This window comes from Oncorhynchus nerka, linkage group LG12 (assembly GCF_034236695.1).
Source record: "Oncorhynchus nerka isolate Pitt River linkage group LG12, Oner_Uvic_2.0, whole genome shotgun sequence".
In the NCBI taxonomy this organism is placed as follows: domain Eukaryota; kingdom Metazoa; phylum Chordata; class Actinopteri; order Salmoniformes; family Salmonidae; genus Oncorhynchus; species Oncorhynchus nerka.
Genome location: NC_088407.1, coordinates 67,388,027 through 67,401,409, shown reverse-complemented (window position 1 = coordinate 67,401,409; position 13,383 = coordinate 67,388,027). Strand labels below are relative to the sequence as shown.

General features: G+C 41.4%; 1 pseudogene; it reads right to left on the bottom strand.

Moving 5' to 3' along the window:
* The window catches only part of LOC115138818 (CDAN1-interacting nuclease 1-like), a 124,148-nt pseudogene that overhangs the window by 93,321 nt on the left and 17,444 nt on the right, over positions 1–13,383 (bottom strand).

Here is a 13,383-nt window from a genome sequence, read left to right as displayed (position 1 = left end):
ATCAATTGGAATGCTGACTGCGAGCCAGGCCTAATAATCCAACATCAGTGCCTGCCCTCACTAAAAAATGTATTTTTATTTAACTAGGCAATTCATTTAAGAACAAATTCTTATTTACAATGACTGCCTACCCCAGCCAATTGTGCACCACCCTATGGGAGTCTAGGTCACGGCCAGATGTGATACAGCCTGAATTTGAACCAGGGACTGTAGTGACACCTCTTATACTGAGATGCGGTGCCTTAGACCGCTGCACCACTTGGGAGCCCATGCTCTTATGGCTGAATGGAAGCCATAGTCCCCGCAGCGTTCCAACATTTAGTGGAAAGAAGACTGGAGGCTGTAATAGCAGCAAAGCAGGGACCAATGTCCATTATTATAGAATGAGCTTTTCTACGACCACCTGTCCACATACTTTTGGTTATGTAGGGTAAGTATGTACCAAGCATTCAGAAAGTATTCAGACCCCTTCATTTTTTCCACATTTTGTTATGTTACAGCCTTATTCTAAAATGTATTAAATCGTTTTTCTTTCCATGACAGATTGACCATGCTATGATCCCTTGTTGCTGTCACCTGTTTAATCCAAATCAGTGTAGATGAAAGAGAAGAAGACAGGTTAGAGAAGTACTTTTAAGCCTTGAGACAATTCAGAGGGTGAATGGGCAAGACAAAAGATTGACGTGCCTTTGAACGAGGTGTGGTTGTAGGTGCCAGGAGTACCGGTTTGAGGGTGTCAACAACTGCAACGCTGCAGGGTTTTTCACCCTCAACAGTTTCCTGTGTGTATCAAGGATGGTCCACCATCCAAAGGACATCCAGCCAACTTGACACAACTGTGGAACGCTTTCGACACCTTGTAGAGTCCCTGCCCTGACAAATTGAAGCTGTTCTGAGGGCAAAAGGGGAGGTGCAACACAATATTAGGAATGTGTTCCTAATGATTTGTACTCCCAGTGTATACTGTACACTAAGGATGGGCACTGTTATTTGAATATCCAAACGGACGTTAGTATTTAATCAGTTGTGTGACTATGCATTTTCAACTCTGTTGGATATCTGAAAAAATTATATGATATTATTTGCAAAGTGAAATGATTTCAAATGACCATCCCTAGTACTGTAAAGCCTTCAAGAAGTTAATCTCAGATCGTTCCAGTGTGTGGGTTTTGCAGACAGTCTCCCAGGCAGCATCTCAGAGAGAGAATGCCTCTGTCTGCTGGAAGACTGCCTTGTTCTACACAACGCTCTGACTACTATTTCGAAAGGGAGCGGATAACGGAGGGTCCAAAGCAATAACAGTCTTGACTTTGACAAATGGCTGTGCTGTGGAGAAGTTGAAAATAACACACATCCACTTTAATCTCGTTCTTGATTAAATTTCAGGCACTACGTTTTGACACCATGTGATTCACTCATAAAGCAACCCCACTAGCACACGCTTTCCAGGATGCTTCAATTCAAATGATATGGGATCTCTCTCTCTCTCTCTCTCTCTCTCTCTCTCTGTGTATGTGAGTTGTATGAGTGTCTGTGTAAGAGTGTGTGTGTGACATAGAGAGAAGAGAGAGAGAGAGAGAGAGAGAGAGAGAGAGAGAGAGAGAGAGAGAGAGAGAGAGAAAAAAGAGAGAGAGTCAATGACAGAAATGACAAGGAAATGAACACCGAACACTCATCTGAATGAATTAGGAGAGGGAAAGGATCGCAGAATCAAACAGTGGGAAAAATACCATCAAATCACACAAGAAAGTAGATATACTCCAGAATATTTATTTTTATTTTTTTTATTTCACCTTTATTTAACCAGGTAGGCAAGTTGAGAACAAGTTCTCATTTACAATTGTGACCTGGCCAAGATAAAGCAAAGCAGTAATAACCCTACTAAACACGTAGGCTACAGTATGTCCTCCTGAATGTTTTGCATTGCAGGTCGTGTTTTCCTCTGCATCAATGAAAGGGAGATTTTTTTTGCAGACTGTCAACCAGCAAAGGTAAGCATTACACAGGGGGTGAAGTAGTGAAAACTATGAAATACAGACAGCCATATTCTACCCTATCCTCAAAATAACAACGCAAATATACAGAGGTGTGGCCGGTTGGGTTGATGTGTTGCGCTTGGTGGAGCAGACATGGACGGAGAGCAATTACTGTGGTGTTCATGGCTCACTCATTTCGGTGACCATTAGGGGAGTTGGGGTAAGTTGAGCCCTTTTTTACATTAAGCATCACTCCGTCAAGGGAAATATAGTGTTTTTTCTAACAAAGATATCTACATCTAAACGTCCCTTAATCAGGACCCTGTCTTTCAAAGATAATTCGTAAAAATCCAAATGGTGGTATGTCACAGCATCATCGGACTGAGCTTGTTGTCATTGCAGGCAATCTCAATGCTGTGGTACCCTTCCTGCAGGCTCATCCTGACATGACCCTCCAGCATGACAATGCCACCAGCCATACTGCTCGTTCTGTGCGGGATTTCCTGCAAGACAGGAATGTCAGTGTTCTGCCATGGCCAGCGAAGAGCCCGGATCTCAATCCAATTGAGCACATCTGGGACCTGTTGGATCGGAGGGTGAGGGCTTGGACCATTCCCCCCAGAAATGTCAGAGAACTTGCAGGTGCCTTGGTGGAAGATTGGGGTAACGTCTCACAGCAAGAACTGGCAAATCTGGTGCAGTTCATGAGGAGGAGATGCACTGCAGTACTTAATGTAGCTGGTGGCCACACCAGATACTGACTGTTACTTGTCATTTTTACCCCCCCCCCCCCCCCTTTTGTTCAGGGACACATTATTCCATTTATGTTAGTCACATGTCTGTGGAACTTGTTCAGTTTATGTCTCAGTTGTTGAATCTTGCTATGTTCATACAAATATTTACACATTTTAAGTTTGTTGAAAATAAACGCAATTGACAGTGAGAGGATGTTTCTTTTTTTGCTGAGATTATTTCAGTATGTTGTGTATCACTGGAAATAATCTGAATTTGTGTTTGTCCAAAAATAGTGGTCTCTCGGCACAACTTACCCTGGGAATGGGGTACGTTGAACAGCAGGACAGTGCAAGTTAAGCCAATTACAAATGTCTGTACTGAATGACATATTATCAATACCTTTTTAAAACCATGCATGTCTTTATTTCCCAAACACGCTTTTGTCTTTTAGTCATAGCATATGTGAAAATGACGCATTTTGTGGAAAAAAAGACAGAGGGATACAAGTGTTTCCAATAACATCATCGCTTGTGCATTGTGATTTTAACCAATTACTAGCAGGCAATGCCTACTAAATGGTTGATGTAATTGGAAACACTTTTTACTACAAAACTACAAAACATAGAAACACCATTTTCACATATGTTGATGTTGGGGTGCTGGAGATGATGAATGTAAAGTTTAGAATTTGTGAAATCTCCCTTTAAAAAAATGCAAAGTGTTAACACTTAACATAGGCCAGACCCTGTTGTTACAAAGAAGAAAACACTTGCCATTGGCCCAGCTATTGGCTTAACTTACCCAATGTCCGTTGGCTCAATTTACCCCACGGCACACTTTGACTGTATTAGCCCACACAGCTACAAAGATGCACATTCATGCTAGGTTTAGGACCTCATAATGAAGTTTCTAGAGACGCCAACGGTGTAGAACAAGCTAAAAATGTATCTACTTTGGTTTAGATACAAGCCTCATGAAACCTCTAACACAAGAAATTAATTTGACTTGGTGAAAATCCGTTTTTTGGACCTAACTTGGTTACCACTTTTTCCATGTGGTTTCTTTCTTCACAGACTCCATGAAATGATGACCTCTCGCTAAATATTTGGTCAACTGAAACATTTTGTGTTTGGTTCCCTAGAAACAAGGGTCGCTCAACCTTACCCCGTTGGCTCAGCTTACCCCAGTCTCCCTGACTCATCAACCCATTACAGGCACGTCCCCCGAGTTCACTTAAAAGCCCATTTAATCATTCAGTTGACACTTGGAAAATAACTAAAGGATTTTTCGTTATGCAGTGGCAATTTAACCCCTGGTTCCCTAAATCCTGTTGCTCTTTGTAACGTTATTGTGGGTGCACAAGGTACGTGGACAACTGCTACTGTATGGATGGGCAAAGGAGGAGCATTATAGCCTGTGCTAAAAGAAATAATCACACAGTTTGCTATTACCTATATTGGTGTGATGATCTGTGTAACTCTTCATACAATATTATTCTATTTAGTATATATACTTAAGTAATATTAGTACAATTTTGAAGGATTCTAGATGATCAAATGTTTAAAAGGGTTGAATATTTCGTGACACCATTAGCATATAGTTGTTTTAAATAGGAACTAATTATGCCATTATATAAAAAGAATACATGATTGGATTTTAAAATCTATAATAACTATACACATTCCTTGACTCCAGTGATGTCAACCCATGAGAGAAAACAGACTAACCATCATGCATCAGGACTGTTTTTCAAGCAGTCTTTTGGGACACTTTCTGTACATTCAAGAAACAATATTTGTATCTATATTTTCACTCTCCCTTTGTGTCCATCAGCTGCGCTATGCAGCAACCATTTGCTTTTTCTGCCACACTTTCCCCTCAATTCCATTTCCTTAGTGGAAATGGGAGGGAGAGAGGGAGGGAGGGAGGAAGAGAGGGTGGGTGTAAGGTAGAGTAGAAGGGGGAGAGGGGGTGATCAGGGGGGTTATAAATAACACTGATGAAATGAACTAGCATTGATCTAAACAGCAGTTAAGTGGTGGGTGGTCTTCCGAGTGCTTAATTGTCAGTCATCTACCCCAGGTAGTAGAAGTGGCAGGGGCCCATCTCTCATTAAGACTGTGTGGGCTGTACAACATCAGCAGCAGCACTGTGGTGCAAGCTTCTCTCGGGAAGGGAATTAAGACTGAGAGAAAGAAAGGCCCTACTCACACACTTCGCCCTCGTGATCCAGAAGGAACCTGTTCACGATGACACAAGCCATGAGTGCGGGGGAGAGGTTCACTGGTGAAGGGGTTAAAAGAACAAGGGGGAGAATGGATGAGTATTGTGTGTGGTAAGAGGATCTAGAGTTCACATCAAAACAGAGCAGGGTGGGGGGACTCTGCTATCCTCCCTCCATAGAGAACGGCACAATTGTGAGACATTCAAAGACATTTCCACAATTTTGGATAATTTGGACGTGTCAAAGTTTTTTTAAAGAACTAAGAATGACTCCATTGGAATAACATTGGCTGTCCATGTTGGGTTGATGTCACAGATATAATTACATTTTCTAATGGAGCTAAATTGCAGTAGGCCTATATTGTCCTGTTTTACATCCTTGATCCAAATTTCGACAGCAGGCTTCAAGTAAAAAAAACGTTTTTTTGCAAACCTTCCGTCGACTTAACATTTCCTTAATAAGCAACAATAAGCCTAACCAACCTAGAGACAGAGCTTTAATCATATGACGATTACCAAGGTGAGAAAACAGGACAGGACACACCAGAGGGACTGGAGCTAGTAACTACAGTACAATGCCTAATATCACAGGCACTGGAAGAGGAAGAGTGGCGGACCTATGGCAGAGGCAGTCTGAAGGGCAGGAAGGGAAAACACCTTGAGAAGTGAGAAGGCCGCAGTAGGATGGAGATCAAGTTCATCCTGACAGGTACAGGAACTCTAATGACTCATTTGGAGGCCTGACAACCAGCCCACCAGCCCACTCCCTCATTCCATCTCGCTACTTATTGTTCAGTAGCCCCATATTCTGTATTACTCAGGGAGGGTCAAAACAGGTTAGGAATAAGGACAGGTGCACCAACTGATTATCTCTCGTGGAGGCTACACTTTTACAAACAGGCACCTTGAAATGCAATGATTTGAGGAAAGAAAGGTGTTTTCTTTTCTTATTCACACAGTGTAACAAAATGTTAGGAACATAATACTTACACAAGCATTATGGACAAAAGTTAATACAGCACAATATCAAAATGGAAAACACTTGAAATGGCCAACTACCTAATAGCAAGATACCCTGATGAAGGCGTTAGCCTATATGCGCTAGTATATAATGACTTAACCCACACATTAAAGGCTTTTTAACTTTCATACCCACAAAAGTACCTGGACTTGGATTTTTTATGCATTTCATACATTTGTGGTTATAATTTGTATTTTTACCTAATATCACAATTGCTTCAATAATACACAAAGATGGCTAGTTAAATGTGTGCCATTTTCAGTGACTTCTTTAGGAAACCGAATGTTCTTACAGCCAGGGAACATTTTTCTTTTGTTAGCATAATTGGGGACCAAAAGTGAATTTGCCCTCAGCTTGTAGTGAGATTGTAGTGTTTCATCTGTGTGATCCTTCCTGGTGGTGTTGGAAGCAGAGAGAGCGAGAGAGAGTACTCCACTCTGCACGAAGACTTTAACAATCGCCGGTAGTATTTGTTAACATCTCCATAATTCTGCATAGAGAAGGCAGCTAGCTTAAGACCAAACATGTCTATAATTATAACAGAGGTCAGGAGACAATCTAAATCTTTATTAGTGTGGGAGCATCTTAGTCTGTGTAGCCTACAGGTCTCTCTCCAAATCGCTCTCTCTTCCCCCTCCCCCTCTTTCTCTTTCGCCATCTCTTCCCCTCTTCCAAGATTCATCCCTCTCTTCCATTCACATAAACCCCGGGATAACAAGAGAGGGTTGCATCCCCAGTAACCCACATCAGCTCTGACACATGAAAAATGGCAACATTACCCACGCTGGCCCAGCTTGCATAAGGACCAGCTGATTAGTTCAGGTACTTGCATCTCCCTAATTTTCATATTAATCATCAGTCCATCTCCCAGCTTCTCAAATCACAGCACTTCATGAGTTTAACATGTGACTAAGATTCACAGGCCCTTGAATGCCTGCTGAAAAGAATTACAGTTGTAAAGAGACTCTCCATTCCTAGTTTTATTAGCCTGATGCTAAAGGGTGTTACACTCACAGACAGCCTAATGCAGTCTAATGCCTGTAGCCTAAAGCATGTGTGCTTAACTGACCTTCACGAAGCACCATAAAAATGTACCAAAAACAACTTTTAAATGTAAAAATATTTCACGTGGGAAAATAATAGTTCATCAATGTTAATCATTTCCCCCTGTAGGAGATATAATGTCACATAAATGGCTGAGACTACATCAATTAGCTGTCTGCAAGAGCATGTGCTTGGTTTAAATGTTAAGTAGTGTATTAAAATGACAGTTAAATGGTTCATAGACAGTTATCTTCGAGTTTAATCATTTGAAAAAAAATCATATGTCACTTAAATGGAGAATGAATAATGACAGTTAGCTTTGAGGTGCCCCTGATGCATGTGAACTATTCAGATGTGTTTATTTAGAAAAATAAGCATGGATTCTCACTGCTTGGTTTTAAGGGGCTGCAGTAAACATTTTGAATGTCATTTAAAAAGATTAAAGAGGACACACACGACCCCAGGACAACAGAAAGAGGTGTGAGTGAACCAAATAAATACATGTGTTTAGTCACACTTTTTTTAGCCTTCCAGCTTAAAAAAGCCTATGCTTTGAAATGGAATAGATCACGAACTGAGGAAAAAAATGTAGATATGTAAGGTTTATTGATAGGCTACATTTTATTTAAAAATTACATTACCTAGATACCTATGGCTGCACCAATGATGTGAACAGAGATTATCATTATTGGAAGGGGATATTAAAACCTAATCTCTGCTACTATCTGTGTAAACATCTATTTCCAGGCTTTCTGTTTCAATGAGTACATTAGCTCCATTTCCCCCATGGAACAGTACTAAGGATGTGGAGGGTGTGAAAGGAGCTACCCTAATAGCATAGCATCTTACGGCTACTGTACCACACACCTTTTCACTACCCATTAAACCTTGAGACTAACATGATGTTAATTGTTAATTTGCTGACTGGCTGCAATGCACAGAAAACACCAGCTAGCGCAAAGCACATTCATTCTTATTAATGTGATATGTCAGAGCTTGGCCGTGTGCAACAATTTCATACTTACAGTACCAAGCAAGTGTTTAATACAAACACCCAGCGCTCTCACACACTGAAACAAAAAGAAATCCTCACAGTAACCTAGAATAGTTTCTAAACACTGACGTTTGACCTGACAGGTACATGTTCAATTAGCATTACATATTTTGAGTAGTGTGAAAATGTATATTATTCCAAACCCCAAAAATGAAGGCTTAGAGTAGCGTATTTCTTTCTGTGGTGTAATTGGGAAGTGTGGTGCCTGATTAAAACAATATTGTGATGAATCGAAGAGTGAACCAGTGCCCTGCCTGCACCTCACCTGTCTGAAGTTTGAAGTAACTGTGGCAGTTTTGAATGTCAATTATAAAATGGACATAATAAAGATGTAATATAACAAACTATTTTCACATCTGTCTTAAATGGGTTAAGGAATAAATACAAATTATAATTGGTCCATAGACCGGACCATTTGTCAAATTTCCACAATCCCTAACAGACAGGGAAAAACAATGATTTGAAACACATTCAGGGGTATTCATGGGAGAATTATGTTTGTACCTAGATTTGGTGCAGACTTGCTTGTGTGCACTTCAAATGGAAAATAAAAGTACAAATAAAGTGTGTTGGGGGGGAGTAGAGGAAGAGAGAAATAGAGGTTATATGCTATTACCTCATTGACCAGCTCCAACAGGGCTTCACTTGTGTACCTTCATTATAACAAAGAAACAACAGACAGCACTGAAAAAAAGAACAGCCCACAAAGGCAGACTGAAGGGGAGAAAGGACGAGACCAGGCCAGCCAAGACATGTTAATGTCCCTGATGACTTTGGCCTCAGTGGCATATGGCAGGCTTGCTGTGGTTAAAACGGCAGTGCTTGGAAGACTCAGATTTCTTTAAAGCCAGACAAGCATGATAGTTAGTTAGTTAACACCCCAGCCTGCCCCAAAATGCATTTTTCCCCCCTTGCAACTGAAATCACCAAAGCTCCCTCAGATCTAACCCAGATCATCCGAGGTTTGTTGTTGTATAAGTGGATGAGAAGTGCATTATCCTGGCCTCATTTCCAACAGCCCAATAAACTAGATAAAGGCCAATTGCGATATGCAAAGAAGCTTTTTCTGACCCCCTTCAGCCTGTCTTTTATAATTGTTTTCTTATTTGTTTAACATTTAATAGAATTAGGGATAATCAGTCAATCAAAAGCCTGTGTGAGGTAAATGTCCAACTGCTGTTTTGCCTTTTCTTCAGGGGAGGAACGAAGGGCTGTGTGATAGGAAAGGCTAAGCAGGTGCATCTGGATGTCTAGAATGAATCCTGAAGGTGGTGATTTTTTTGGAGGAGGTTATATCTGTCATGGAGGCCCTGTCCACTTCCTATCGCGCGACTTGACCAATTCCCTTCCTGAGAGAGAAGAGAAAGAGGGGCGAGTGGGAGAAAGCAGGGCCATACCATTGGTAGTAGCTTTCAATGATGTCCAGGGCATGATGCCTTGATATGGTTATTTTGGTTATTTTCTAGAACAAAGAGTACACAATGTTATTAATATTAAATGCATTACATTTTATTTTTTGTAAAGGAACAATTATTAATAGTACAATTTGAATAAACATGCTTGTAAGAAAGACATTATACACATGCTTCAGCTGATATCCATATGGTAAACGTGTTATCCATGCAATGCAATACAAAGGCAAAAAACATATAGCTTTTCTTTCCCCGAATCAAAGAACAGAATCACTCAGCCTTGGGGGCTCTATGGTATTGTGTATGAACAGTCTGTGAGAGAGGGGTCATAGTAATTGAATCTCAATAAGTTTGCCCAGGGTCTCACAGCGAGTCAAGGCAAGGCCTCGATCAAACAGCAACCTATTCCTCAGCCTGCCACCCCAACATAACGCATTTCCATCCTGCAATTTGAACCCATCTTAACCAGGGGGATAGGAGAGAAAGAGCATTGCTTAAAAAAATGACTTATTTAAAAACTACTACACCAAAAAATGTCATTCCCTGGAGATGGGCGGCGTGACTGACATCTGTCAGGGGGATGATAAATGACTCCATTTTCTGCCTGTGCTGCCTTCTGCCACTCGCGGCAGCGGTCATTTATCATCATCCGCTGTCAGCTGTGGAAAGCGGCAGTGACAGTGCGAGTCAGCAAACATTTAGCACACGCAGCCGCACTACACAGGGAAATTATTATTGTCAGAATAATAATGGTTTAGCATAATTTATTACAGGTCCACCAAATAAGCAGCGGCTAGATGTTATTAGACAGATGGATGGGAAGGCTTGGCAGACATCCACCGAGACTCAGGCAAGCAGGGCCCTCCACGTGAAAGAGAGGACAACGAGGGAGGGGGCATCCTCCAAACCAATCAGAGTGCTGGCAGTTCAATTACAAAGATATAAAGGGACATTCATCATTCAATTAGGCACCTGTCAGGGCTCACAAAGGTAGAAAACGTCTAACCTGGTACTCCAGGGAGAAGATGCTCAGAAGAGTGGACTGCGAGTGACTGGAACAAATAAAAGAAGGACAAAGTTAATTACCAGAGTGCATTGCAGAGAGACAAAGGGAGCGAGAGAGTAGCTTCAAAGCCAGGGCCGGCTCGGCTGCCCTGTAATCTAAAAGAACATGAAAACAAGTGTGGCAAAGTTGTTCCAGATGAACACCTCGGACAAAGGATTCCTGCAGAGACCAGCAGCAGGGAGAGAGGTGAGGAGGGGCAGGTTGGTGTGTGTGGCTTGAGATGAGAGAAAATATAGTCTAGCTGGTGATTTTTGTTTTTTTATTGCTCACACCATCTTTTCCTGCCCCTCGAACACAGACACAATAGACCAGTCCATCGTTGTATCGTCCTTGTTATTTGGAGTGCATCCTGGTGCTGTAGAAAACCGCTGAGACAGTATTATTAGCTTGTAACCAAGCTCAAAGGCACAAACATGAGGGAGAAACAAAGCAAATCCATGTAAATAATGAATGGGGTTCAATTCCATTAGCAGTACAGGGAACACAGTGCCCAGTGGCAACATATTGAAATACATTTTGTTAGCGATTAGGGAGCCCTCATTCTTTCTAATTCCAAAAGGGGTGTGGGGTGGGGGGGTTGGGGGTGTAGGCAGGGGGTGTTTGGGGTGGGAGAAAGTTTGCCTGACTGTCAGTGCTGGCATATGGGATGTTCTGGAACATTCCCAGTGCAACTGATGTGCTTTGAAAATGGAAAGTTTCACGGCAGGAAGCTGGGACTCCCAGGAGTCGGTCAGTTCCATGGATTGCCATAAGCTACATTCATCTCCAACTCCAGTCAATGTCAAACACCTGGCAGTGGGGGAAAACCTGGCACTCCGACGGGGATTCACAGCCCCTCCGATGCTACTCTTCTCTCCCACCCACCTAAACCTCCTGTCTTTCAATCAAAAATATTTAAAGCAGTGACAGATTTTTTTCCTTATTGGACGGTACAAACATCCCCCCACACATCATGCACGTACAGTACACACACACACCAACTGCAGAGAGCAATGGTCTCCTGAGATGTTGTGTCTCCATATACTGCTCTCAGTACATTTCATTGTTAAATTTTATGGACTTTTCTTTACAAGTCACCTGAGAATGGTATGTAAATACTGACTAGAAGCCCTAGTTTCCTAGCTGCACTGAAATATTGAGTCCATATAGCTCTCTGCCATCAATCACTGCAGACCATGAAATGACCACATGTGACATGTAAACAAAGCTGGAGGAATCTGAGGCATTGATAAAAGGACTTACAGCACTGGAATAGTTTAGTAGTTTATGATGACTATAGGCCTAAACCCTGCAAAAGCCTCAGTGTTAACTTCTCCAGATGTCAGTTGTAAACAGTTTTACCACTGTGACTGTGGAAGACTAAGACTAGCCTAATTTTCAATAATGCTAGTGTCTAGTGTTTAATGTCACTGTCATGTGGACAACCATCAACTACGATTTTTCAAAATGTTTCAAGTCAAGAAAGAAAGAAAGTAACATAAAAAAATAATAAAAGGGTCTCAGAGAGAAAACACGGCGGCGGCCTCGACGTTCATTTGCAATGATACGTAGGGACCAAGGGGCCACTGCAATTAAGTGGGCCATTAAACGGTCAACTGTCAACATGTGGACACTTAGGGGAAAGAAAATATAACTCTTCCCCACCTTGCACATGAGCATTTCAACAACATTATAGCACTATTCTCTGAGTGGGACAACCTCCTTCCCCCTGCTGAAACAGACATCTGTTAGGTTTTAAATGGATTACCCTTTATAATGAGCGTGATTACTGCCTAATTGCTAAATTTTTACCCTGTTAAGTTTAAAGGGACACAAACTGCTCTTAATATCTGTGAAAGCATATGTTTCAAACAGCACAGTTAAGAATGTTTGTTTTTTGTTTTTCGCTTCTGTCTGCAATGTTTTAATCCCACCTAGAAATCCAGTGAAAACACTGAGTAGAAGGGGAAAAAACATTTTGTTCCATTCTTCCAAGTTACAAAAGCTGGACATGGAGAGACAAATTACAAGATGGAGAGCAGGGAGCTTGAGCGCTCCATAACTGGACACAAACCAAGGCTTGTCCTGGGTTTACAGAGTCTGTCAAGGTTTTACACTGAAGCAATCCCTCTATCCATTGAATAGACATTAATAGTAAGTTATTGCAGGCTTTACATTAATGTATATTCAACCTGTGCCCTCCTGGGTGCACTACGCTCAATTCATGATAAAAAAAAACATAGAGCCAAGAGTATAGCCTTACAATAGAGGTCTGATCTCCCAGCCTGCTCAACAGTAGCATTACATTCCCATATACACATTTATTCACCACTCTCTCTGCTTCATAATAAGAGGATTTCTGACTCTTTTTAGTGGCTATGATAACAAAAAAATCTATGTAAACACAGTAATTTCACAACAAAAGAGCCCAACTGAACCAGATTTGATTTCCTTTTTGAGTGGAAAGTTATTAAGACTCCAATATGCGTGTGTGCACCCATTCATTGCATCCTAATGCAGGCTAAAATGAATAATCCTATTCTAGATAAGAGCTGCATGGCGACAGGAGATAACAGTAACTATGCACATTAGTGTACTATATTACCTCATATTTCATGCATCAGTGTGTAGCTAGTAAACAAATCAACAAAAGGTAACAAACAGGATAAGGTAAATAAGACAAGGAGGAGTTTATCTGCAGATCAAATGAATTCTTTCCCATGGAAAGACCTGGGGTAATTCACAATGTCCAGTGCCATGGGATGACCTGCCCACCACTGATTACCCACCATCTGGAAATACCCAGGCAGATAAACATGTTACTTCACACCTTGCTGAGTACATAGAGATTCAACTGAACTCACCACGGCCTC